General features: G+C 46.4%; 1 long non-coding RNA gene across 2 annotated transcripts; it reads left to right on the forward strand.

The window, feature by feature from the left end:
• The first annotated feature begins 263 nt into the window (after positions 1-263).
• On the forward strand, positions 264-23,996 carry LOC309663020. Of its 2 annotated transcripts, none has more exons than XR_014265074.1 (3): positions 264-12,988; positions 13,829-15,929; positions 22,734-23,996. It is a non-coding gene; the product is annotated as an uncharacterized lncRNA (long non-coding RNA). The 2 variants fall into 2 exon arrangements; XR_014265075.1 differs by having other exon boundaries at positions 264-12,485; positions 12,764-15,929.
• The last annotated feature ends 916 nt before the right edge of the window (positions 23,997-24,912 follow it).

Here is a 24,912-nt window from a genome sequence, read left to right on the forward strand (position 1 = left end):
ATGTAAAGTAGATAGCTAGTGGGAAGCAGCCTCATAGCACAGGGAGATCAGCTCGGTGCTTTGTGACCACCTAGAGGGGTGGGATAAGGAGGATGGGAGGGAGACGCAAGAGGGAGGGGACATGGGAATATATGTATACGTATAGCTGACTCACTTTGTTATATGGCAGAAATTAACCATTGTAAAGCAATTATACTCCAATAAAGATGTTAAAAATAATAATAATACACTAAAAAAAAAAAAAAAAGAGCCCACCAGAGCCACACAGGAGACTCTGGATGTGGCCTCCATCCAAAATGAGCCCTGTGTGCTATGATGTCTCCCCACAGGAAAAGGAGGCCGATGCCAGGGGCAAATGAGAAAATGGGCCAAAGCACAGGCCCAGCTTAGAACGGTGGTTCGGGGTGCCAGTTCCAGCCCCCTGCTTCCCGGTCTGGGACCTGGGACGGGTTATGTATCTTCTCCATCCCCAACTGTAAACCGGGGATAATGATGACGACGCAGTGCCCGCCTAGGTGCACCTTGGGGATTGAATGAGATAATGCAAGGAGCGCTTAGGACATGCGCGGCACTGAGGAAGCAGCCAGCTCGGTGCGTCTCTTCCTCGTTTTCAGTCTGTGCTGAGCTTCTCGTTGGCACAGGCCATGCGCGATCTGCTTTGGGGAATAGAAAGGTGAATCCAAAATCAAGCAATACCTTGAAATACGAGGCCTGCTATATCGTCACCAGGTGTTTCCTAAATTGTATTTTGCTTTACTCAACCAGATTTTTCAAACAGCTTTATTGAGGTATTATTTACATATCCTTTTAACGTGTACAGTTCAGTGACTTTTAGTACATTTATACAGACATGTAACCATCACCACAATCTAGTTTAGAAACATTTCCATCACCAGTCCAAAATGACGGTCCATCCCTACTCCCAGCCCCACCGAGGCGGCCACTGATCTGCTTTCTGCTGCCACTGTTCTGCCTTTTCTAGAAATTTCGAATACATGAAATCGTTCTACATGTAGTCTTTTGTGTCTGGCTTAGCACCATGTTTTCGGAGTTCATCCATGTTTTTGCACCTATTAGGAGTCTGGTCCTTTTCAGTGTCAGGAACTTTCCCATTGGATGAACATACTGCACTTTGCTTATCCATTCATCATGTGGTGGAAATTTGTGTTGTTTCTACTTTTTGGCTATTGCGAATAATGCTGTTAACCATTCATGTTCAAGTTTTTGTGTGGACACGTGTTTTCATTTCTCTTGTAGATACGTAGGAGTGGAATTGCTGGGTTATATGATAAGTATGTGCTTAACTTCTTAAGAAGCTGCCAAACTGTTTTCAAAGGTGGCTGTTCTAACCCAACGAGATTTTGATTCCTTCCAAACACAAAGTATGCTCTGGTCATTTTACAGTCAGCTCCTCCCTCCGCCCAGTGCCCAGGACCATGTGGTAGGTCAGCAGGAACTCACAGACCTCTCGACTGACCAGATTAACGAACTTCTTACAAGTAGGTAGCTTACTTCCTGGGCTGAACAAGAATGGTCCCGTCCGAGGTTTTCTGCTACAGAAGAATGTGTGTGAAGTCATTGATTTAGTGCCGGACACACTCTATCTGAAGAGTGGTGAATTACACCCATAAGTTCTACAAATCCAATTGACTCCTCATGTGACAGGGCTGGTGACCACGGGGGGCCGAGTGGCTAGGAGGCTCATTCTGAGATTGTTCACCTCCCTGGCTCATGACCATAGGAGACACTCCCAAGCTTTTATAGTTGTGTCTATCAGCTCAAAAATGGCGAGATCTGGGCTTCCCTGGTGGCGCAGTGGTTGAGACTCTGCCTGCCAATGCAGGGGACACGGGCTCGAGCCCTGGTCTGGGAGGATCCCACATGCTGTGGAGCAACTAGGCCCGTGAGCCACAACTACTGAGCCTGCGCGTCTGGAGCCTGTGCTTCGCAGCAAGAGAGGCCGCGACAGCGAGAGGCCCGCGCACCGCGATGAAGAGTGGCCCCCGCTTGCCGCAACTAGAGAAAGCCCTCGCACAGAAACGAAGACCCAACACAGCCAAAAATAAATAAATAAATAAATTAATTAAAAAAAAAAGGCGAAATCTGAAACGCAGAGGACGTGGACATCTCCAGTGGGAGACGCAAGCTCAGAAGGCTAAAGGGAGTCTCCCCTGGGACCCCCCACCCCAGGACAGAGCTGCTGGTACCCATGGGAGTGTCACTTGAGAGGGGAGTCTCCAGGCCTTCAACAAGCGTCGTGGATTCCTGAGTCCTTTGACGTCCCTGAGCTCCTGGCTCCTCTTCTGAAAATGAACGTGAACATCCCGCCTCCCTGCCTCCGAGCTGGCGTGAAAGTCAAGTGACACAGCTTGTGTGAAACCCTTTGTCAGCTGTGAAGGGACTCAGAGCGGAGGTGACCGTCCGCATTCCCGGGGCCAGCATCTAGCCCAGCTTCCTCACACCTCCCAGAGGGCGACCATCCTCTGGCCCGAGGCACAGATTCCCAGCCTCTTTCCTGGAAATTCTCATCCAGTGGGGCTGGGTGAGGACCTAGGAATCAGTGTTTTAACAAGTTCCCTCGATGGATCTTCTCTTTGGGGGGGTGGGGGAACACTGGTGGTCTCAGGCAGTGGTTCTCAGCCTTGGCTGCCTGGGGAAATGAAATAAAGGAAGCCTCCATTCGTGATATTTGGCCACTGAGAGTCTTCAGATGCCATCCATTCCCTCCCCATCTGCCCACATTCGGGCAGGCTGGTAAGAAGGCTGAGGGACCCTCCTCCCTTGGCACAGTGGGAAGTTCAAATCCTGGCCCATGCGCCGGAACCCCAACCTGCTGTCTGCCCCTACCAGAGCCACCCCCATCACCCCCTCAAGCTCCTGGACTGGCTTGCAGCCAACCCGATCTCCCCGAAGTCCTGGGATGTGAGCAATAAACTTTTCCCCGTCCTCTTGGGACCCAGTCTTATTATCCTAACCAGTTTGGAATGGGAGTTAAGCCCGCTCTCTGTGGGGCAATCATGCACCATGGACCTTTAGAGCACTATGTCTGGCCCAGAAGAGTTGAATTTGAGAGTCTGTGTGGCGGCCTGGTCATGAGTTTCCAGGCCTGCCGGGTGATGGTGATGTGCAGGGGGGATGAGGACCCCGGTCCAAGCCCTCCTCGCTTCCCGTCCAATGACTGCACTTTGCTCCTCTCCGGCCTTGCCTCACCCCACGAGGGTGGAGACTGTGTGCCTTCTGTTACTTTCTATTCCCAGACCTTAGTACCAGATAGGGAACGATGGAGGTGCTTAATAACCAGGGAAAAGAAATGAAAATAAAATGGAAGCTTGGCAAAAAGGATACACGCACCAAGAGTCAGGCCCAGCCCAGCCCTATCCTTTCTACCTCCAACTGCTAGTCGTTTTTGGAAACGCTGGGGTAAAGGAGCAATTTAAAAAATATAAGGAACGGGACAACTGTGGAATAGGGCCCTAGCATCCCGAGTTGTTCAAAAATGCACATCGAGTCCCCGAGAGGCCGGATCTGGGATTCTTTAGAAGGGATTCTTAAATTGAGTGGCCCCTGGGATTAAACAATTGCCGTGGAATCTTCCAGTCCTACTTTCCCGGAATCCCCAGCCTCCTGAGATGGGAGCTGTTCAGTTCCTCTTCTTGGGCACTAGATGGCCACCTGGCATGGATACGGGCTGAGCAACCAGGGCCTGGGCGCTGCAGCCTGGGTTTGGCTGGTGCCATCCCCACAGCGACCCGGAGAGGTGGGCATTGTCTTCCTGACCGTGGGCAGGAGACCAGAGAGGGTCAATGGGGCCAAGGACTTTGCCTGAGGACCACACGGTTCTGACACCACATCCCCCGACAGTGATCAGGGCCACAGTTGAGGCTGCAGGGCACAGCCGGCGAGCAGGGCCGGGAAGCGGGGGAGGGCAGGGGTGCTGTGTGCGGCCAGGGATGGGGAAGCCCGTCTCTGCAGCCGTTTTGGAATCTGTCCCACTAGCCTGGGAGATGAAGGGCTTGTGAAGCCTGATGAGACCCTGTGCTCCAAGCCTGCTGTCCAGGGCGGCCCTGCATCCGCCCAGACGGTTTTTAAGGATGCTTTAATAGTAACGACACCTATTAAGCTCTTACCACCGACCGAGCACTATTTTGAGTACTTTCCGTATAGCAACGTCTTTAATCCTCCCACTAAGACTGCGGGTTAGATCTCGTCATCATTGCCATTTTACAGATGAGGACACTGAGGCTGAGAGATTAGGGAGCTTGTCCAAAGTCACACAGTTAGTAGGTGACAGAGCTGGGATTCTGGCCCAGGACTCCTGGTCTAGGGTCATTACTCTATATCATTTGGTGTTGCTTTTGAAACGACCAGTGTGGACAGATTTGTTCAACTCCATTCATTTATGGACCAGAGGGTTCTTTCCATGGCCTTGAAGTTATAGCATCAGAGTGGACCCACCTGGGAGAGTGGGGGACAGGGCCTGTGAGTGAGGCCGCTGACACACGTGCTAGTGGGACCCACACAGCTGCTTCCCCAGGCTTTGCCTGCTTTGCATGAGTCAGTCAGACCATTTTCTAGGAGATTCCTGCACATAAAGGAAAGTGTTCCAGAAATTTCTGAGCGGTCTTAAGATCAGCAAGATCTTTCTTTTGTGAACACTTTGAAGGCAGAAGATAAAGTTACTATAAGGAAGGACTCATTTTTTGCTAAGGCTCCACCTCTCATGTCCCATTTAAGGCCAGAATAAACCTTCTTCAGACCTCCCGGGGATGAAGCAACTGACCCCCTTTCATGGGAAGTTTCTGTGACAGTCAACAAAGCTGTCGAACTGCCATGCCTTTGTTCTTGAGAAATTAGAACCACCACCGCCCCAAGTGCCTGAAGGTTATGTTTGCAATTAGTGATTCATTTCATTGAAGTGAATTCTTTCCTACGTAATGGTGTCAGGTTTTGGACACTAGTTGGGTCTTGGTGTGAATACTGAATGGGAACTAAAAAGAATTCCACAGCCCAGTACTATTAGCCACTTAAAGCCTTTTAATTCTGGTAAAACTTTACCAAGTGACAGGTTGAATGTGTCTCCACAGCCCCACTGGGCCAGCTCAGCAGCAAAGTCACACCACCCAGAGGCACTGGTCACACACTGGGACATTCAGGACTCAGTCTGGTTTCTGGGCCCAAAGGCCCCTGGCTGGCATGGATGGAATTTTCTCCCCTCTCAGTTCTTTCCAAGAATGGCAGGCAGGCATAAGGCAGCTTGGGGACACCTTCCTACATGCCTGGCCTCTGCTAGGAGACTTGACCTTGAAAGCAGAATTTAAACTCATGTTTCTTTCGCTGTTGGTGCTATGATTCAAAATATATTCTCTTTCAAATTAAGTGTTGTAAGCATCAAATTTTAAACCCCTGGCAAGATGATTTGAGACCAGCGATTTAAGAGGTTTGAGACAGTCCTCAGATTTTAGGTAAATGCCACTTTCTTAGGGAAGCCTCCTATGACCAAGCCCTCCCAGCCCGTCCATCATTCAGTCAAGTTCTGTGATCCCCTCCCAGCACTGTGTTCTTTCCCTTTAATAACATCTTAGGGCTTCCCTGGTGGCGCAGTGGTTGAGAATCTGCCTGCTAATGCAGGGGACACGGGTTCGAGCCCTGGTCTGGGAAGATCCCACATGCCACGGAGCAACTAGGCCCGTGAGCCACAACTACTGAGCCTGCGCGTCTGGAGCCTGTGCTCCACAACAAGAGAGGCCACCATAGTGAGAAGCCCGCGCACCGCGATGAAGAGTGGCCCCCACTCGCCGCAACTAGAGAAAGCCCTCGCACAGAAATGAAGACCTAACACAGCCAAAAATAAATAAATAAATAAATAAAAATTAAAAAAAAAACAAAAAACAAAAACAAAACTAGTTAAATAACATCTTAGTTTGTCATCGTATACTGAAGTTTGTGATTATTTGATCTGTGCTTCACCCCCTCCCACCTGCCCACAATACACTAAACGCCATGCTTGTTTTTGCAGTCTGAGTGGTTAGGAAATACTGTTGAACCTCAAAACATCAAGCACTTGAATTACTAAAAGAAGAATAAAAATAAATGAGACTTTTAATTAGCGAAGAAGAAAAAATTACCCACATAAGTCAGACCTTGTCACATGATAGGCTGATTAATTACATTATGGCATCTATGTCCAATGGCCTACTGTGTAATCATTAAATTCATGATATAGAAGTATCAGTGGACTAAAAAAGATGTTTATAATCCACCTTGTGAAATAAGCAGTTTATAAAGCAGTCCAGGAGTCCGTCAAAAAGGACAAAAATGTGCATAAGACAAAGTGTGGAAGTGTAAACTCTAGAATATTAGGAGTGAGTGCATCTGTAGGGATGCAGATGTGACCCACACTGCCGGCTGAGAACCTGAACCATCTCCTTGTCTTTCTGAGTTCTCAGCGAGGTCACATTTCCCAGCCTTTGCAGAGGAATGTGTCCGTAACTGCATCTCGCCAATGTGATCTGGGCAGAATTGATGTGTACCATGTCTGGCCTGGTGAAGCTCCCCATGTCCTAACTTCCATGCTCTTGGACCCTCTGCTGGCTGGACGTCAATGCCGAGGGTGACTCTGACTTTGAAAGCCATGCGGGGAAGGTGGCGGAGTTGTCAGCAGCCTCGATTCCTGAATGGCTCCATTGTTGGTGCCATGAGGAGGGAGAGCTCTTCATGGCACCAACACGCACAACAACCTGAACCCTCTGAGCAATGTCTGTAGGGCATTTTAAATGAGGTTGGACCTCGAATGGAGGCAGGGATCTTGGGGACGGCTGGGTGTCTCAGCGACTCGTCTTTGGGGGCCTTTCCCTGTGCAGTGCTGTGACAGGGACCTTACTCTTTCCACAGGATCTGATTGTATCTGGGCTCTGTCGAGCCCCATCTGCCTTTCCCTGCAGGAAAGGCAGGCTCCCTTCTCACAACTTTACTTGGATCTCATAACCTTCCAGGCTTGCTCACCTACTGAAGAAATCTCATTTTATTATTGAGATTCAGTCTTGTTCACTAGTTTCAATCTCATATTTGACTTAAAGTTCTGGGCAAGCTCTAATGGCTTGGAATGGAGGCTGTTGGGTCTGGCCTCCTTCTTCCTGGCCTGGGGTTGGGGCACTAAGGAGGGAAAGGAGAAAATCTGTCCCCTTCTCTATCTCTATGTGTGGATCGGCTGTCCCCTCCTGGTTTGGTGGAACCATGGCTCCCATATATGGCAACCCCCTCTCTGTGGAAGCAAGGTGCTGGACCTGTGACTGTTGATGGATGGTCCTCTGTCTGCTTGGAGCAGCCGTGAGTTCTCTTTCTGCAGCAGGCATCCACGTGCCCAGGGACGGGAGATCAAGCTAAGACTTGATAGCCTCATCTACCCCTCAGCTCCCACCACTGTGGTCCATCTCCTGACCTCCTGCTTCTGGGCTCTCTTGCCAAGTAGGCAGTCCTCTTAGATGCTGCCAACAGTGTAGCTTAAGCCCATCCACCTTCCGTGATACCCACTCTACCACTGGATAATGATGGAGCCTTTCCATCCCCAGCACTAAGTCAGTGGTATGATGGAGATGGCAACAACCACCTCATAAGAGGCGATTATTAAATTTTCAGGAATTTTGTGAGCAAATCGATGTTGCCTTGACATCTTGAAATAGCCTTGGTGGGAGTATTTATACCACGGGAATTGGCAAAAGCCACACATCAGAACTTTTTATTTCCATCTGGAGAGCTGGTTGTTAAAAATTTACCAGCATACCACTGACTTTGTGGGGTTAGTGGTTCAGCTACTTTCAAGCAAAAGGCAACCTCTACTGTTGATATCTGAAACCAAAGTTGAGAGCATTGCTCTCTAAGAAAGGGAGAGATATGCTTGGTGGACCCATGAGTCTGTAAAAAAGCAAGCTGCTGATCTTATATAGGATTTGAGAAGCATGGATTCGGGGATTGAAGGACTTTCTTCAAAGGAATAGTTGTCCTTTAAGTGTGGAACGGTGGTTACTGATTGGGATTTAGCTGTTACTGATTGACTGGCTCTTAAAGTGTACCCACCGATGGGAGGAAGATGTTTTTCACCGATGGAGACAAGTTTAAAACCTGACTGTGGAGGTTCCTTAAAAAACTAAAAATAGAGTTACCAGATGATCCAGCGATCCCACTCCTGGTCATATATCTGGAGAAAACTCTAATTCGAAAAGATACATGCCCCCCAATGTTCCTAGGAGCACTATTTACCATAGCCAAGACATGGAAACAACCTAAATGTCCATTGAATGGATAAAGAAGATGTGGTGCATATATACAATGGAATACTACTCAACCGCAAAAAGGAATGAAATAATGTCATTTGCAGCAACATGGATGGACCTAGAGATTATCGTACTAAGTGAAGTAAGCCAGAAAGAGAAAGACAAATATCATGTGATATCACTTATATGTGGAATCTAAAAATATGATACAAATGAACTTATTTACAACACAGAAATCGACCCACAGACATAGAAAACAAACTTATGGTTACCAAAGGGGGAAGTGAGGGGAGGGATGAATTAGGAATTTGAGATTAACAGATACACACTGCTGTATATAAAATAGATAAGCAACAAGGACCTACTGCATAGCACAGGGAACTATATTCAATGTCTTATAATACCCTATAATGGAAAAGAATCTGAAAAAGAATACACACACACACACACACACACACATAACTGAATCACTTTGCTGTACGCCTGAAATATTGTAAATCAACTATACTTCAATGAAAAAAATAAAAACTGACTGTGGTGGTTACTATGGCCAAGAACAGTCAACCCTTTTCTTTCTTGAATTTCGAGTATAGACATGCTGCTGTTCACCATTCTCTGACGTTAGTGATGCTATCCTGGTTCTCAAAGGAAAGGCGGTTTAAGGGGAAGGTCCCATGGAGAGATGTGGAGGAAAGTATGGTTTTGGCTCTTCAGCATCAGCGTTTTCTGCACAAAAGGCAATCAACCTGGACTCTCCCGGCCCCGCTCTCAATGGCAGGAGCCTCTGACCAGTTTGGCCTCTCGTTCCTTGGGGACAGCAGAGAGTTTCATGCTGCACATGGGCTCCTCTCTGATGGTGGCCCTGGAGAGGTGAAACCCGGAGACGTGTGTCATCTTCATGGCAAGCGCTTCATTCTTGAGTAACTTCTGAGGGCAAGGAAAGATCTTGTCAGTATCTCACACCATCCTGCTTAATCCACAGAATGGTCCAGTCTGTGGCTTCCATTCCCCAAACCTAATTCAGAGAAATTCCTTCTATGAACCGAGCTGAAGACTCTCATCTTTTAACTTCTCCCCAGTGACCCTGGGACAACATGAATTACTTGATTAAGTGAAGAATACAGAACTCACTTATGACTAAAAGCATTTCCTTGGAAGCATTGGATATTATATTTAAAAGGGACAGAAGTAAACATCTAGGGTCAATTGTCTTAAAAAAAGATCACGTACAGCCAGTGTTTACCTACAGGGCAGCAAAAACAGCCAACACCTCAATTAGTTATTTAAGCAATAGCATCTCTGAGTTGCTGAAGTGATATTTATGGTATTTGCCATGGCAACTACTCTTGTTTTGAATATTATTAAAAATCTATCAAGTTGCAGTAGTGGACTTCTGGTTTAAAATTGTATGGGGCTAGCAGCCCCTGAGACAGCCTTTCCCAACTTACTACTAAGATTCCTGCTGAAGATGAAAAACTAGGAGTACAGTGATTTGGCTGTGGGCTGGCTGGTCATGGGGACCCTTGGGCAGAATGATCGTATTTCCAGAGGGGACAGCTGTGCCTGCTCAGGGTCAGAGGTGATGCCATTTCTTACACATGTATTAGTTTCCTATGGGTGCTGTAACAAATGACCACAAACTGAGTGGCCTTAAAAAAAACCCACAAACGTATTCTACTACAGTTCTGGTGGGCCATCCTAAAATAGGTCAGCGGGACTGTGTTCCTTCTGGAGGCTCTAGAAGAGGCTCTGCTTTCTTGCCTTTCCAGTTTTTAGAGCCCACTGGCACTTCTTGGCTCACGACCCCTTCCTCCATCTTCCAGCAGCAAAGAATTTTTGATTTCCTCTCTCTCTCTTTTTCTCTGTCTCTTTCTCTCTCTGTCTCTTATCTTTGCCTCTGTTTTCCACATCTCCTCCTCTGAGTCTTGATCCCACCCAATAATCCAGGTTAATCCCTTCATCTCAAAACCTTTGCCTTAATCACATCTGCAAATTCCCTTTTTGCCATTTAAGGTCACATAGTTACAGATTTAGGGGATCAGGCCATGGACATCTTTTGGGGGGGGTGGTTATTATTCAGTCCACTACACACAGCTTCACATCTCCTGTTCTGGAAACATCAGGATCTCCTGGGAATGGGCTCTGTGAAGCTCAGCCCCATGGGATGCTTAAGAGCCCCCCAGGACCAGTCTAGCCCCTTCTGCCTTTAGGTCCTCTCTTCTCATTTTGCATCCCTGACTCAGTCCCACCCACTTGCCTGCCTTGAGTGTGCCAGCCTCTTTCATGCCTCTGTGTTCTTGTAGATGCCTCCCCCGGCTGACATGCCCAGCCCCCTTCTACACTGGATGGGCCTACACTTCCCCACAGAATCCTCTGGCTTTGGGCCCCAGACCTGCCCAAGCCATGCCGAATTGGGGGACAATGGCAAGGTAATAAAGAGAGCTCAAGTGGCTTCTTGATCTAATGAATAACCCCTCTGTCTCATCAAAGTCACACATAAAATTTGTATAATTGCTTTGTGCTAAGTGAAACACTCTCTGTGACCTCTTACGAGTCCTTTCCGCCTCTGGAATCTTACTTGGATTTCAAATGCATCAATGTGTTTAATCAAGGGGCCTGAGAGATTTTGCCCACTGCTGGGGCACAGTCACCTGGAGGCGACATTGTTCTGACTATGAATCATTATCTGAGGCCTACTTGCTGATTATTAAATCGGCGTTTATCAAAGTATTTCTAAATTGCCTCAGACCTCAAAGGTTCTCGGAGGAGGCTGGATTACAAAATGGCAAAACTTGTTTATCCCAGCGGTCTGGCTTTGGGTCATAATGAAATGAGAGCTGCTGCGCAGGGCACCCTGCGTGGAACACAGGGATGGAAACCAGCATCAGTGGGAAAACCAGTCTCAGTGCAAAATGGTCCAGGTGCTCTCCGTGATGGTGGGGCTGACTTCTCCATCAGGCACGAGGGGCACTGTGCTCAAAGCCCACCATACTTCAAGGGGCCCACAGAAATGTTCCAATTTCTTTTAAAACCAGAAAAAGATCAACGTTTGGGGTCAAAGACATTTTAAGTTTCTTTGTCATATCAGAAATAAATGAAAATTTTTAGGGCCTGGATTAGTTTGCCTGGAATGTCATAACAAAATGCCATAGTCTAGGTGGCTTACTCAACAGACATTTATTTCCTCACAGTTCTGAGGCTGCAAGTCCAAGATCAAGGTGTCAGCAGGATCGGTTTCTCGGAGGCCTCTCTCCTTGGCTTGTAGACGGCCGTCTTCTCGCTGCCTCTTCACATGGTCTTTCCTCTGTGAGCTCACCCCTGATGTCTCTGTGTGTCCTAATCTTTTCTTATAGGGACTCCAGTCAGATAGGACTAGAGACATGCTCATGGCCTCATTTTATCTTAATTACTTCATTAAAAGCTCTGTCTCCAAAAACAGTCACATTCTGAGGTCCTGGGGGTTAGGACTGCAACAGGTGAATTTGTGGGGCTGGGGGTGGGCCATACACTTCAGCCCATAACTGGGCCCACAAAAATTCTATCAGAATGGGGGGTACCTACAAAGGCAAAGGGCCCATGAGAGTTGTGGTGTGGTCCCTGTGATAGTAGATTAATTTGGTTTCTGCAAGGAGGTGGGCAGAGCAGGAAGGTGCCTAGTCAGCGTGGAGACATCGAGGATGATCAGCTGACCTACAGCAAGGGTGTTAACGCGTTTACTAGCAGCACCTACTTAGCTACTTTGTTGGCTGAAGCTCAAAAGAACACAGGATCAGCAAAGCACGTTACAGCAATTCTTATTTCGCCTTCTCCTTAAGAGATCTTACTATCTGCCAGATCATCTATAAGAAGAGAAATTTTATATACTGGATTCATTCGACAAACATTGAATTCTTTTCTATTAAACTGTGAAGAGCTGAGCTAGACCCTCTGCTGAGCTTAGGAAAGGAAACCATCAATGTGTTTTCCAGGACCCATAGCTGATGAGAAAGCAGCAGGAAGCAGCCCAGTGACTCAGGATGAGGCACCCGGCCCAGAACTTGACTCACTCAGGACGGAGAAGACCACATCCTCTCTCTCATTTCTGCTTTTCATTAACAGGCGGTCGTGTGTGTTCAGAGTTCTATGGACATTAATCACCTCCACAAACACCGAAGGAGACTTTCTAACGCAGAGGAGTGTGTGCCGTCCCTGAGGTCAGCAAAGGTCAGCCAGAAGGTCAGTGCTAAAGGAAGAGGCAGCCATACTGTCCGGGGGAAGGAGATGTCCCCAGTGTTGGCCTGGCCACAGAGGGCATGTACATCGCCACCTTTACCAGGGAGCACGTGCACTTGGCCTCCAAGGGTTGCACTGTTTCTCTCCCAGGACTGTTGGGAGGAGGAAGGACTGTTGGGAGAGAAAGTTCTAGCAAAATGTCCAGTGTCGTACTTGTGAGTTGTGTGCAATGCTGCTTGTTCAAGTTCTTGCGTGTTTTCTTTTCTTTCATTTGGGGGCAGTGCTCAGGCCTCCTGGCTACTACGTACAGTGGGTTGCATCTGGCTGGATGACCCACGATGAGAAGACTCGGTGAGCTGCCGCCATGAAGAAATGAGGGTCAAGTTTCCTCTGTGGCTGGAGAAGACATGAGGACCTTCTGCTGTCCGTTCAGTGGCCAGACAAACTAGACGAAGCCAGAGGCCTTGCGAACGGTTGGCAAGGCTTTCGTGATTCCTTCTTCCCAGGTGAGCTCTGTGGGAACAAGTGGCTTAACCCAGATCCAGGGGCTCCGAATTGGCAATGACCTCTAACAAGTAAACTGTTAAAGAGGAACCTATTAAGACTAGTAAATAATTAACATGGGTTCATGGAGATGCCCAGTGAAGCGTTTCCAGGGCATCTAACCACTCAGAGTAAACGTACATTGGCACCTTTCGATTATAGACTCAGACAATGAGATCAAACGGACAGGAAGTCATAACTCCTGATACTGCTTTCCCAACGAGTCAAGTTAGAATAGAGTCCTAAACTCTGCAGAAAGCCTTTTCAGAGTTTCTGCTCTGATAGGTGGGATAACTTAATTATAGAGTGACCAGCGTGAAGGTGGATTCTGCCCTCCATCACAAAGCCTGGAAAATTCTGTGTGATGAATCTGTGTTTAGAATAAGGCTGGCGATTCTCTCTGGAAGCTAAAATACAACTCTGCTGCCAGATTAGTGATTAAATGAAACAATTTTCAGGTCAATTCAGTACGATGGTCTGAGTTTGGGTGCACAGACAGGAGGCTACAGCTATTAAGAGGTAGCCCTAGGTCCGTCCAACAAGGACCTACTGTATAGCACAGGGAACTCTGCTCGATATTATTAACAACCTAATTGGGAAAAGAATTTGAAAAAGAATAGATACATGTATATGTAAAATAAACAAGCAAATAAATAAATAAAACAGAAAAAAAAAAGAGGTAGCCCTGTGGTTTCCCCGATACTAAACTCGAGCCCAAGTTCCTTGAGTTATGCTGAGTGTTGGGCAGCCTGCCGTGGGCCTCGGGTGCACGGCCCCGGCCTTTCCGCTTTCCCTACATCTAGGTTTCAGGGGAACTCTTCAAGAGGGTCCCAGCCATGAAGACTCCGCGCCGGAGGAGCCTCTTCCACACGGACTCCCCACAAGGGCAAGTTTGTGAGGAAAAAGAGAGGAGAACGTGGGAAGAAGGGCCAGACCCAGATGTGCTGATGCCCATTCTGAACTTCACTTGCCCTGGTTTCCGGGGCTCCACCCAGGCGTGTGGCCCTGGGAGGCCAAGACGTGGGAGGGAGGAGAGGTGAAGCCACCCCAACTCAACTTGGGAGATCTGGTCATTGCTCTCTTGACCTTCTGAGTGTCTTCTTTCCTTCAAAGTCAGTAGGATTAGTCTGACCCGTTCCCCAAGCTCCCAGCACAGCCCCGTATTACCCAGTTCTCCCCACACCTCAGGGCTGTCCTCTTTCTGCCGTCCCCGGCCGTGTGATGTCCCTGGGGCCCCAGGAGGACTTCCTGGGAGATGAAGACCACATAAAATACAGGGAAATGATGGGAAAACCCACTTCCTGCCCATCCTGAGCCCCAGAATGCTGGACACAAGCCCGGGCAGGCCTTCCTCTGTCTGTCCGTCCACCTGCTCACTGGAGGCCACCGTGCTGTTTCACGGGACTGGGTAGGAAGTGGACGTGCACTAGCCGGCCGCAGACAGGCAGCCTCTCCTCTCACCCGGAGGCTGATTTCCAGAGCTTGTAGGTAACAGATCGGCCAGCATGAGTCTAGCGGAACGCTCTGGTCCTGAACTTCACTTGCGCTGGGCTAACGGCTGGCATCAATGTTTCAGGGGAGGCAGAATCCCTTCTGGGCAGGGGACCTTCCGGTGGCTTACTTAGAGCAGTATCCTTGTTTGCTGCCTCCGTTAGACCTGCTCGGCTTTCCTGCGGCTCCAAGTGTTTCTTGTGTTCAGACAAGTCCTGCCAAACTAAGAATGCAGGCAGAGCCTTGGAGCACTGGAGGACTTCCAGGCAGAGCCCCTTTGCAATTAGAGTATAGTTTTAATAGAGGAAGGAACTGTGTGTCATGGGTGAAGATAGATGAACATCGTCCGTGGGCCAACACATGGTTTAGGGACAGATTAACGGCGCTGGCAGAATCAGCTCACGAGGGGAGGAAATTCAGGCCAAGAATAAGGCCAAACTCTCCTCCTCTCATGTAAGGCTGTGATGCAGTCTCCCAAGAGCGTGGAGATTGGCAGACAACCCCACAGCTGCACCGCAGTTGTGTCTGTGCAAGCACTCAGACCCTCGCCCTCATGAAATGCGACACTCCATCCCCAGATCTGGGGCAGCAGTGACCAGGGGCCCGGGAGGGAGAGGTGGCCCCTGAGACCACAGCAGGAAATACTGACTCGGAGGGGTGGGAGGTCCAGGAATGTGGGTCAGGCTGAGATGCAAATCCAGCCAGCACTCATTCTCACCATAAACCACGTGTCTGCTTTCTTCTCTATGGATTTCCATATTCTGGACATTTCATATAAAGGTTCACACGTAGGGGGTCTTTTATGTCTGGCGTCCTTCACTGAGCATAAGTTTTCAAGTTCTATGTCACGGCATGATCAGGCCTTGGGTTGGGGGTGTTAGTCCTTGAAACAACAAACCCAGCTACTAGCAGGTATTCGTGCCCCTGTCTCCCTTCCATTGTTAGGGGTTTGGTAGTTTTTGAAGGGCAAAATGATTTAATAGCTGGACACGTGCACATACAAGTCCCATTTTTCCTTCCTATGGTTTAGCTCAGATTTTCACACTTCCAATTGCACAACAGTTGGTGCACAGGGATGTATATAAACAAATGCAAAACAAACAAAAACACCCAACCTGAGTCTATCGTACTTTGTGGGCTATTTAAAGGCTGTCAGAGGTAATCTGGATGTCAACCAGTTTTGTGACTGGGGCCAAACTCTGCCCAGAGCCAGCCAGGGGTTGCAGTGATGTTGCTTTGTGTTGTGTGCAGTTGCTGCAGACAGAAGGCGTGTGGCTTCTCCTCCATTCGTGGTCAGGAGCCTTCCCTGAGCTGAGGTCTGCAGCCCCTTCCTGATCTTCTTTTTGAAGAATGTTAGCAAGACAAGGCTGATACTTCTGGGATTTGACCCCAACAGGGTCTTTGCAGTTTCAGGTACTGTTCTTTGACTTGAAAGATTTAGACATTTCATGTTGTCAATTGCCCCAAGATTGACGAGGCCTTGGGAAACTGATCTATCCTCACTACACTTACAGGAGATTGATTTAAAGCCTGTAATTTGGTTAATTTACTGTTGGGGTTTGTATCGGTCAGACAAGGCTTGGCAACGTTGCCGTGATGGCTTCAAACCTCGGAGGCTTAAAGCAACAGAGCTGTTGCTCTTGTTGGTGCAAAGACCACTGCACGCCTCCTCCGTGCGGTGGCTTGGCGTCACCTCCGCAGTCACTGCATTTCTTTGACTGGTGAGACAGGGAAAGCGAGTGCACTGGAGGGTCTCTCTGCTGCCACTTAAATGTTTCCCCCCGAAGTAACACATGCCACTGCCACTCACAACTGCCAAAGCAAGTCATGCAACCACATCTGGACTTCAAGGAGCAGGGAAGAACAATTCTTGGACTGCCTGGAAGGAAAGAACTGGAAATATTGGAAAGGAACATTGATGGCCCCAGAGGGACCTACCTTTCTGACACCTGGAATCCCCATGCCTGTGTTCCCTCCAGGTGGTAAAGCACCTAAGAAATGGGGTTACCAGGCAGAGGTCAGTGGCCCCAAACGGCACAGCAGGAGCTGGATGTGCAATTGTTTTTACAGTAATAGCTAAACTCCATTTATAATAGCTAACATTGTTATGCCTTCTTTATATATGTTATGTCATAGGATGTGTAATTTTTTTATTGAAGTATAGTTGATTTATAATGTTTCAGGTGTACAGCAAAGTGATTTAGTTATCACACACACACACACACACGAACACATTTTTTTCAGATCCTTTTCCATCATAGGTTATTATAAGATATTGAATATAGTTCCCTGTGCTATACAGTAGGTCCTTGTTGTTTATCTATTTTATATATAGTAGTGTGTATCTGTTAATCCCAAACTCTTAATTTATCCCTCCCCTCCCTTTCCCCTTTGGTAACCGTAAGTTTGTTTTCTATGTCTGTGAGTCTATTTCTGCTTTATAAATAAGTTCATTTGTATCTTTTTTTTTTTTTAGATTCCACATATAAGTGATATCATATGATATTTGTATTTATCTGACTTACTTCACTTAGTATGATAATCTCTAGGTCCATCCACATTGCTGCAAATGGCATTATTTCATTCTTTTCATAGCTGAGTAATAGTCCATTGTGTATATATATATATACCACATCTTCTTCATCCATTCACCTGTCAATGGACATTTAGGTTGCAAGTTGATTCACGTTGACTGTTATGATGAGTCTGATGAGCTTTCTTTGCTCTTCTGTCAATTCAGTTTGAAGGTCAGATTTTTTGTGGCCATTAGAAACAGGGTTTCCTATACCCATTCATTTCTGGAAGCACGCTGCTTTATGTAAAAGATCTGGATAGATCCAATTATTACTTTATGTAATAGATCCAATTATTACTTTATCTTTGTATCACATGTGTGGATAAATAGACAGACAAAGACATAGTTTGTGTGTATGTATGTATATGTATATGTGTGTGTTTATATCTATGTCTATATATCTATAGCTGTTATCTATAATCATCAATGATCAATGCCATGATCAATTTCAGTGAGGTTTCTTCTTATTTTTTTGTGAGATTTGTGGAAGCACACTGGTTTCCTTGATTATTTTTGAGAGATATCAGAAAAAAATACTTCTCTTATCCCCAAATTATGAAGGGGACCTCATAGCAGCTCTCCATGAATTAATGACAATTCCAAGTTTTGAAGATCTCATGTTCCCAAGTAAAAAAGTAATGATTGTATTATCTCAGGATTTTCTGTGACTCAGTTTGGAATCTTCCTCTAATTAGAGGAGAAAGTATTTTTGACTTATTTATCTAGTTTAATATTAAATATCTCAACAGATGGTGCTCATGAAACTTTCTTCATTGATAATTTTACGGTTGAATAAAGAGCATCTCCTCTTCCTTTTTAGTTAGCTTAAATTACCATAACATTTCCTTAATTGTATTTAATTAATCTGTTTTACACCTACTTGTACCACAATGGGTTACTCAACCTCACTTTGATATTTAAACATTTTTAAGGTTTTTGATGTTTGTTGACCTTTGCCATACAGAGCACAATTAAGGGTAAATTAAAATGCACAGACTCACTGAGAAAATGCAAGCATTTCCAAATGCCTGTCTTTTCCTCGAGAAGGTTTACATCAGATGCAAGCTTCCTATCAATGAGGGAACATACACTGTATACAGTCTGCCCACAGTCTTCCTTGGGAATCCTAAGGCTGGTTACACTTCAACTCTCAGTAGCTGATCTGAGCCTTCACCTTAAAATTTGGGGTCTTCGGGACTTCCCTGGTGGGACAGTGACAAAGAATCCGCCTGCCAGTGCAGGGGACACGGGTTTGATCCCTCGTCCGGGAAGATCCCCCATGCCGCGGAGCCACTAAGCCCGTGCGCCACAACTACTCAAGCCCGTGCACCGCAATGAAATGTAGTCCCCGCTCGCCGCAACTAGTGACAGCCCGCGTCCGGCAACAAAGACCCAACATAGCCAAAAAATTAAAACATTAAAAAAATGATAAAAATAAAAAATAAAAGAGCAGACTTGCTTTAAAAAAAAAAATGGGGTCTTCAAACTCAATAGATTTCCTTGGCAAACTGTTCGTCTTTTTTTTCCAGAGTGAAAGTTATCATAAAAGAACATTTTCTTGCTTTCCCTGGATGTCCCGTTTCAGTGGGTCACAGTAGGATAAGGGGAGGCCCCATCTTCCCAGCTGAATTCTCTCTCTTCTGCCGGTGGTGGTTTCCGTTGGCAACGGCTAATGATGGTGGCTTTTCACGGCGTAACTTGATATCATAGCCTCTTATCAGACCAGCTCTTGGTGTGGGTTTTATAACCAAACTGTTGTCAGTTGAAGGTGAATCTTCCTGGCAGCCACATCAGTAGCTGCTAGACCAGCAGCCCATATCCAGTGATGCCATGCAAGAGTAAACAGCTGCTAGCAATGTGTCCCCAAAGCAACTCTGGCTGTTCCTTGTGATGTACAGTAGCTCTTGACATCAGCACCTTTTGTTGTGTCCTTGAGCTTCGATATTGTTATGTCTACATTAAAAACAACACAAAAGCTTTTCAGTGTGTCCATCTTGCCTGTTGAACTGTCAGCCGCACCTCTATCTAAGAGTAGCTCAGTGGGATCTCTGAAAAGTTGCCTTTTGGAGAGCTAGTGCTAGGTCTTCCTCAAAAGTATGAGCCCCACAGCAGAGTCTTGCACATAGTAAGTGCTCAATAAATGTTTGGTGAAAAATCCAGCTTCTAGGATGTACCATTTGAAATTGTCAATATGTAACTATTTTCTGACCTACAAAAATGACAATTTCATATGATTTGACTTAATTTATAGATATAGCAATATTCATCTCATTAAAATTGTAATGTATATTATTCTTATTACCTCTCAAAACCGTTCCTAAGATAAAATATGGTTACCTGAAAATTTGGGACTTGGCCTCTTCTTAGTCGGAGCCATTTTATTCTTTTCCTGAATAATCTATGCTTTGTATAATTTTAAGGCATGAGAAAGACTCTACCATATGTAATTTTTACACTGTGTAATGTCTTTTGATGCAACACTTGGTGCCTTTCTTGTTCTAAATGTAAAATAACTCAAAGAATCACTCAGAAATTTGGTCTCATTTCCAGTCTGAAATCATGCAGCCCCTCCTCTAACTTCTCACTAACACAGCCATAAAAACAGCAAAATACTAAAACTCATTACCACGTGGAACACTGTTAACTAGCAGACATCTTAACGCCATGATCATGGAGGAATTGACATCAATTGTAACACAAAACAGAGCTAGGTAAAATTGAACAGGCAAACAAATAAACAGACAATTCTGGGGATTCAACTAATGGTGGTACTCCAAGGCTTTGCCTGAACAAAATCAGGATGACTTTTTTTTTTAAATCACTCTATCTCCTAATTTAGGAATCTAGGGTCTACACCATCAAGGGAATTGTGTGGTCAGCTACTTCTCCCCGCTTGGGGGCTACATTCTCCTTTCCCCACCAGCTCTCATCTCCACTTTTCCCAGAATGGTGATGAGTAGGCAGGGGGGCTGGATGGAAGAGGAGCAGTTCATTTTGGGAGTTGTAGGCAGAATGGAAGAGGAGTAGTGCGTTTTGGGAATTGTAGTCCTCAGGAACGTATAATAATAATGATTGACAATATCTACGGAGTGCTGCCTATACATTAGGCATTGTATTGAGTGCTTAGCATAAATTATTCAGGAAAATAATATTAAATTTCTACTTTCCACTTCCCAGCAGTAGCTGCTCTTAATTAATTTTATTGCTTTACTATTGGGAGTTATCTGGATTCCCCCCTCCCCCCATTCCAAACAGTTCTTATGCATCTTTCTGGATAAATCTAGAAGTCTTTGAAAATTACAGGTCAACAACATATCAATCCCAGCAGATTTGTGCTGCTCTTCAAAAGAGCTCTTTCCATTCTGGGATGATTCTAGAACTGACCACACTAGGGTGTGCTCAGGTGAAAATATACCTGTGGACAATTATAATTGCTCCAAGGGGCATTCACATTAATCATGAGCTATACTATGAATTTTTTAAACTGCTTTTTTGTATTTTGCATATTTAGTTTTTAACCCAATTCTGTAAGGTCAGGTCTGCAAAGCTGTAATTACCTGTATAATTAAGGTAATAAAATATATTATTAAAGTGTTCCAATTTTTGTTTAGAAAGGTCCTTTTTAGTTTTTGTAAAAATTATGTATGCTTACTGTGAAGAATTCAAGCAAGGCAGAAAGAGTTCAGAGAGGGAGGTTAAAGAGAAAACTCACCCAAATTTCTGCCCCTGAGAAATACTCTCTTCTCTTCTCGATTTGAGGAGAATACAAGCTCCAATGAAAGAGTCTTAATAATTGAACACATACTCAGGAAAAAGGATTTCTGGAACATACTTCATATGAATTATATTTAGAGTTTGCATTTTGATTAGAACTGCCTACAGAGTGTGATTTAAGGCTAAAACGTAATTCTTCCGGGCTGTCAGACATGTGAAATCCTGCCTCCACTCCCCCCTTCTCCCACCTTCCCCTTTGCCCTCACCCCACACTCTGTGCCCCACTAAGATTTCTCTCCAGCTTCCAAGATAATTCTGACCTTGGGCAAGTCACGCTACCTCTCTGGTCCTTAGACTTCCCAGCCTCAAGATGAGGAGACTGGACCAACTTGTTCCTAAAGCCCCGCCCCCCTCCCCCCCCCCCCCCGCCCCATGTCTCACATTCTATGAGCTATTTTCCTAATTAAAATGGAAAAGCTCCTAAGAGGTGCTTGGGTGGTTAGGGAAGAAGGAGGGACAAAAGGGAATGTGGGGCAGGTTGGCAGCTGGGGAGCCCTGGGCTTCCAGAGTATACAATGGAGGAAATGCAGATACTTGGGTTGGAGACGAAAGTGAAGAGACAGGGACCAAATGTAGGAAATTTCATTTCTTCCACAAATTAATCTAGCACTGACTTAAATTTTGTTGTGTGTCTTTGATTGCCAGTTCATTACAAAATAATAATCATATGGGCAATTAAAGCCTGAAATGAAAAACACACACACAAAGTCAGAAAGAGAAAAACAATATCGTATATTAACGCATATATGTGGAACCTAGAAAAATGGTACAGATGAACCGGTTTGCATGGCAGAAATAGAGACACAGATGTAGAGAACAAACATATGGACACCAAGGCAGGGAAGTGGCAGGGGGGTGGTGGTGGTGTGATGAACTGAGAGGTTGGGATTGACATACATACACTAATATGTATAAAGTAGATAACTAATAAGAACCTGCTGTATAAAAAAATAAACAAAATAAAATTCAAAAAAATAAAAACACACACACATTAGTGACAGCTCTTTAAATGACACTGAGGCTGCCTGAATTTCCAGTCCTGATGGCTTTCAGATCATTAACCAATTGACAGAGAGGTGAAGGGTCAGACAAACTTCTAATGCAAGTGTCAGGGGAACAAAAAGAACAGTTCCAAAGTGAGTGCCAAGCTTCACTGAACAGGAAATCTAAGTCAAAGGCCACACGTGCCTCAGTTTATGAGAATTTGATGATCTCACACATTTTCCTTCCGGGTTTACTTTGTGAGTTGATACGCATATCGAGGGCTATGGTTTGCAGAATTAGAGAGTATGTGCTAAGTAATAGACTGCATCAACAAAAATAACTGAATCACTTTGCTGCACTAGAAACTAACACAACATGTAAATCGACTATACTTCAATTTAAGAAAATTAAACAAAAAAAAAAAACTGGTCCACCGAGTGGAAAGGCTTAAACCTTAGTCAGTGATTGTCTATTTACTGCTGGTCTAAAATGTAAGCTCCCAGAGGGCAGGGACTTGCTCCGTTTTCTTCTCTGTTGTGTCCCAGAGCCTGGAACAGAGCCCCGTTCAGGGAACATTGGTGCATGACGCGCCCTGGGCTTGCCTGGGAAGATGGGCCTCCTGCTCGGGAGAGATGATTCACCAAGCAATCAGGATGGAAGATTCTTTCCAATGACTGTTCCACACTCAAAGATGAGGATCAGGAAAGGACCTCCCAAAGCACGACTGAAATGGAATATCCTGACAAGCTTAGTGGGTTGGGGGTCTGACCACATTTATTTGATTTCAGAAAATAAAGATGTGGGTTCTGGTTACCTGTTGCTGTGTAACAGACCACCCCAAACTTAGGGCATAAAACATCAACCTTTTTTTTTAATACTCACAGGTTCTGTGAATCCAGAATTTGGACAGAAATGGCTCATCTCTGCTCCGTGGTATCTGGGGCCTCACCTGGGAGGATGTGAAAGGTAAAGGGCTGGGATCTTCAGAGGCTCCATCCCACACGTGTCTGGGCCCTGGGCCGGGACCACTGAAAGGCGGGGTCTACTGACCAGACCCCTCCACGTGGCCTCTCCCTGTGGCTTGGGCTCCTCAGCATGGCGGCTGGGTTCCAGGTGGAACTTCCTAAGAGAAGAGGTTGCCTTCTCTTTCTGGCCTAGCCTGAGAAGTTACACAGTGTCACTTCCCACATGCTATTGTCATAAGCTGCCCAGATCCAAGGGCCACAATCTTGCCTCTTGATGGAAGGGAGGCCAAAGAACATGTGGTCACTTTTTAAAACTGCCCCAGAGCCTGAGGCCTTCCATCAGATGTCTGCATGGAGACAAAGGGCATTTGATGGTGTACTGAAAGCAGCTGGTAGTCATCTTTTCCACAACTCTGTATTGAATGTCTGCCCTGTACCGGGCACTTTGTAGGTACGGGGCAATCGCGTGGAACAAAATGGACAAAAATATGGATCCCGAACTAGCCTGTATTTCAACATGGTGAGGTGGGCAATAAAGATGTAAATAGGTAAAATACACAATATTAGATGGTTACCACTTCCTGGAGAGAAATAAATCATGGCAGGGGTTCGGAGCATGGGAACCCAAACGGAGGGAGGGGCAACAACCATTTAAAATGGGGGGTGGGGCAGGCCTCAGTGGAGAAGTGACGTTTAGCCACCAGACCTGAGGGAAGAAGGGAGAGTGGTGGATTCAAGATAGCCTGGTTCTTTGACACGCTTCCCTTTGAGATGCAGCGTCCATGCCCCTTCCCCTTGAACGTAGGTGTGCTGTGGGATGGTTTGACCAATAGAACTTGGAAGAAGTGACTTGGTACTCGTTTCCCCATTAAGGCCGTAAGAAACAGGCAGCTCCCGGTTCCTGTCTTAGGGCCACTTGTTCTCGGAGCCCTAGTCACCACGTCCAAAGCTGCAGAGACCACACGGAGAGGTGCTGAGATTCTACAGCAGAGGATCCTGGCTGAGGCCAGCCTTTGGGGGTTGCCAGGACGTGTGCGTGGTCTCTGGGACCCCCCAGCTCAGCCCAGCCGCCAACTCAGTGTCACCCAGTCCCTAAGATGGTCAATTTGGGGAGAGATTTTTTTAAAAAATAAATTTATTTATTTATTTATTATTTATTTTTGGCTGCATTGGGTGTTTGTTGCTGCGTGCGGGCTTTCTCTAGTTGCGGTGAGCGGGGGCCACTCTTCTCTGCGGTGCGCGGGCTTCTCATTGTGGTGGCTTCTCTTGTTGCGGAGTTCGGGCTCTATGCACGCGGGCTTCAGTAGTTGTAGCACGTGGGCTCAGTAGTTGTGGCTTGCGGGCTCCAGAGCGCAGGCTCAGTAGTTGTGGCGCATGGGCTCAGCCGCTCTGCGGCATGTGGGATCTTCCCGGACCAGGGCTCGAACCCGTGTACCCTGCATTGGCAGGCGGATTCTTAACCACTGCGCCACCAGGGAAGACCTGGGGAGTGTTTTTAATTAAAATGGTTCCAGAAACTTACTAACTGAAATAGGAATGGTGACCTACTGGCACTGCTGATAAGAGAAACGGCACCATTTCCTGGGCACTGCTGCTGATTGCGTCCCAAGAACTCAGTTAATTAACAGAGTGACTCTGTGAGGCGGCTGCTGTTACCCCTATTTTACAGACAAGAACACCGGGTCTGTGGAGAGAGGGAGTGACTTATTCAAGATGGCACAGCACCAAGAGGCTGAGTGAGTACAAAAGAAGTTCTGACTCCGAATCCTGTGCTCTGTCCCCTCTCTTATTCCGACAGAATGGAGACCCCATGCCCTCCCCCATCTCCTCCGCCCAGGTGAAACCTCTGAGAATCCCCGTCCTCCGCTCGTATCCTCTGGGGGCCTGTGAACATGTCTTATAAATGACAAGAGTACACGTGGTAAAAATTACCGCCACTCCTGCGTATTTCCAGACGTCGTACAGTTATGTCCTCCAGCGGACTGAATTAACTTCTTCTGGGTTCTAGACTTTAATGCTCTCTGTAGCCAGGAGAGTGCACTGGCTTCCGAGTTCAGTAAAGGATGTGCTGGCATCAGTGAGGGGGCGGCCCTGATGC

This window comes from Balaenoptera physalus, assembly GCF_965194825.1.
Source record: "Balaenoptera physalus genome assembly, chromosome: 6".
NCBI classification, from domain to species: Eukaryota; Metazoa; Chordata; class Mammalia; order Artiodactyla; family Balaenopteridae; genus Balaenoptera; species Balaenoptera physalus.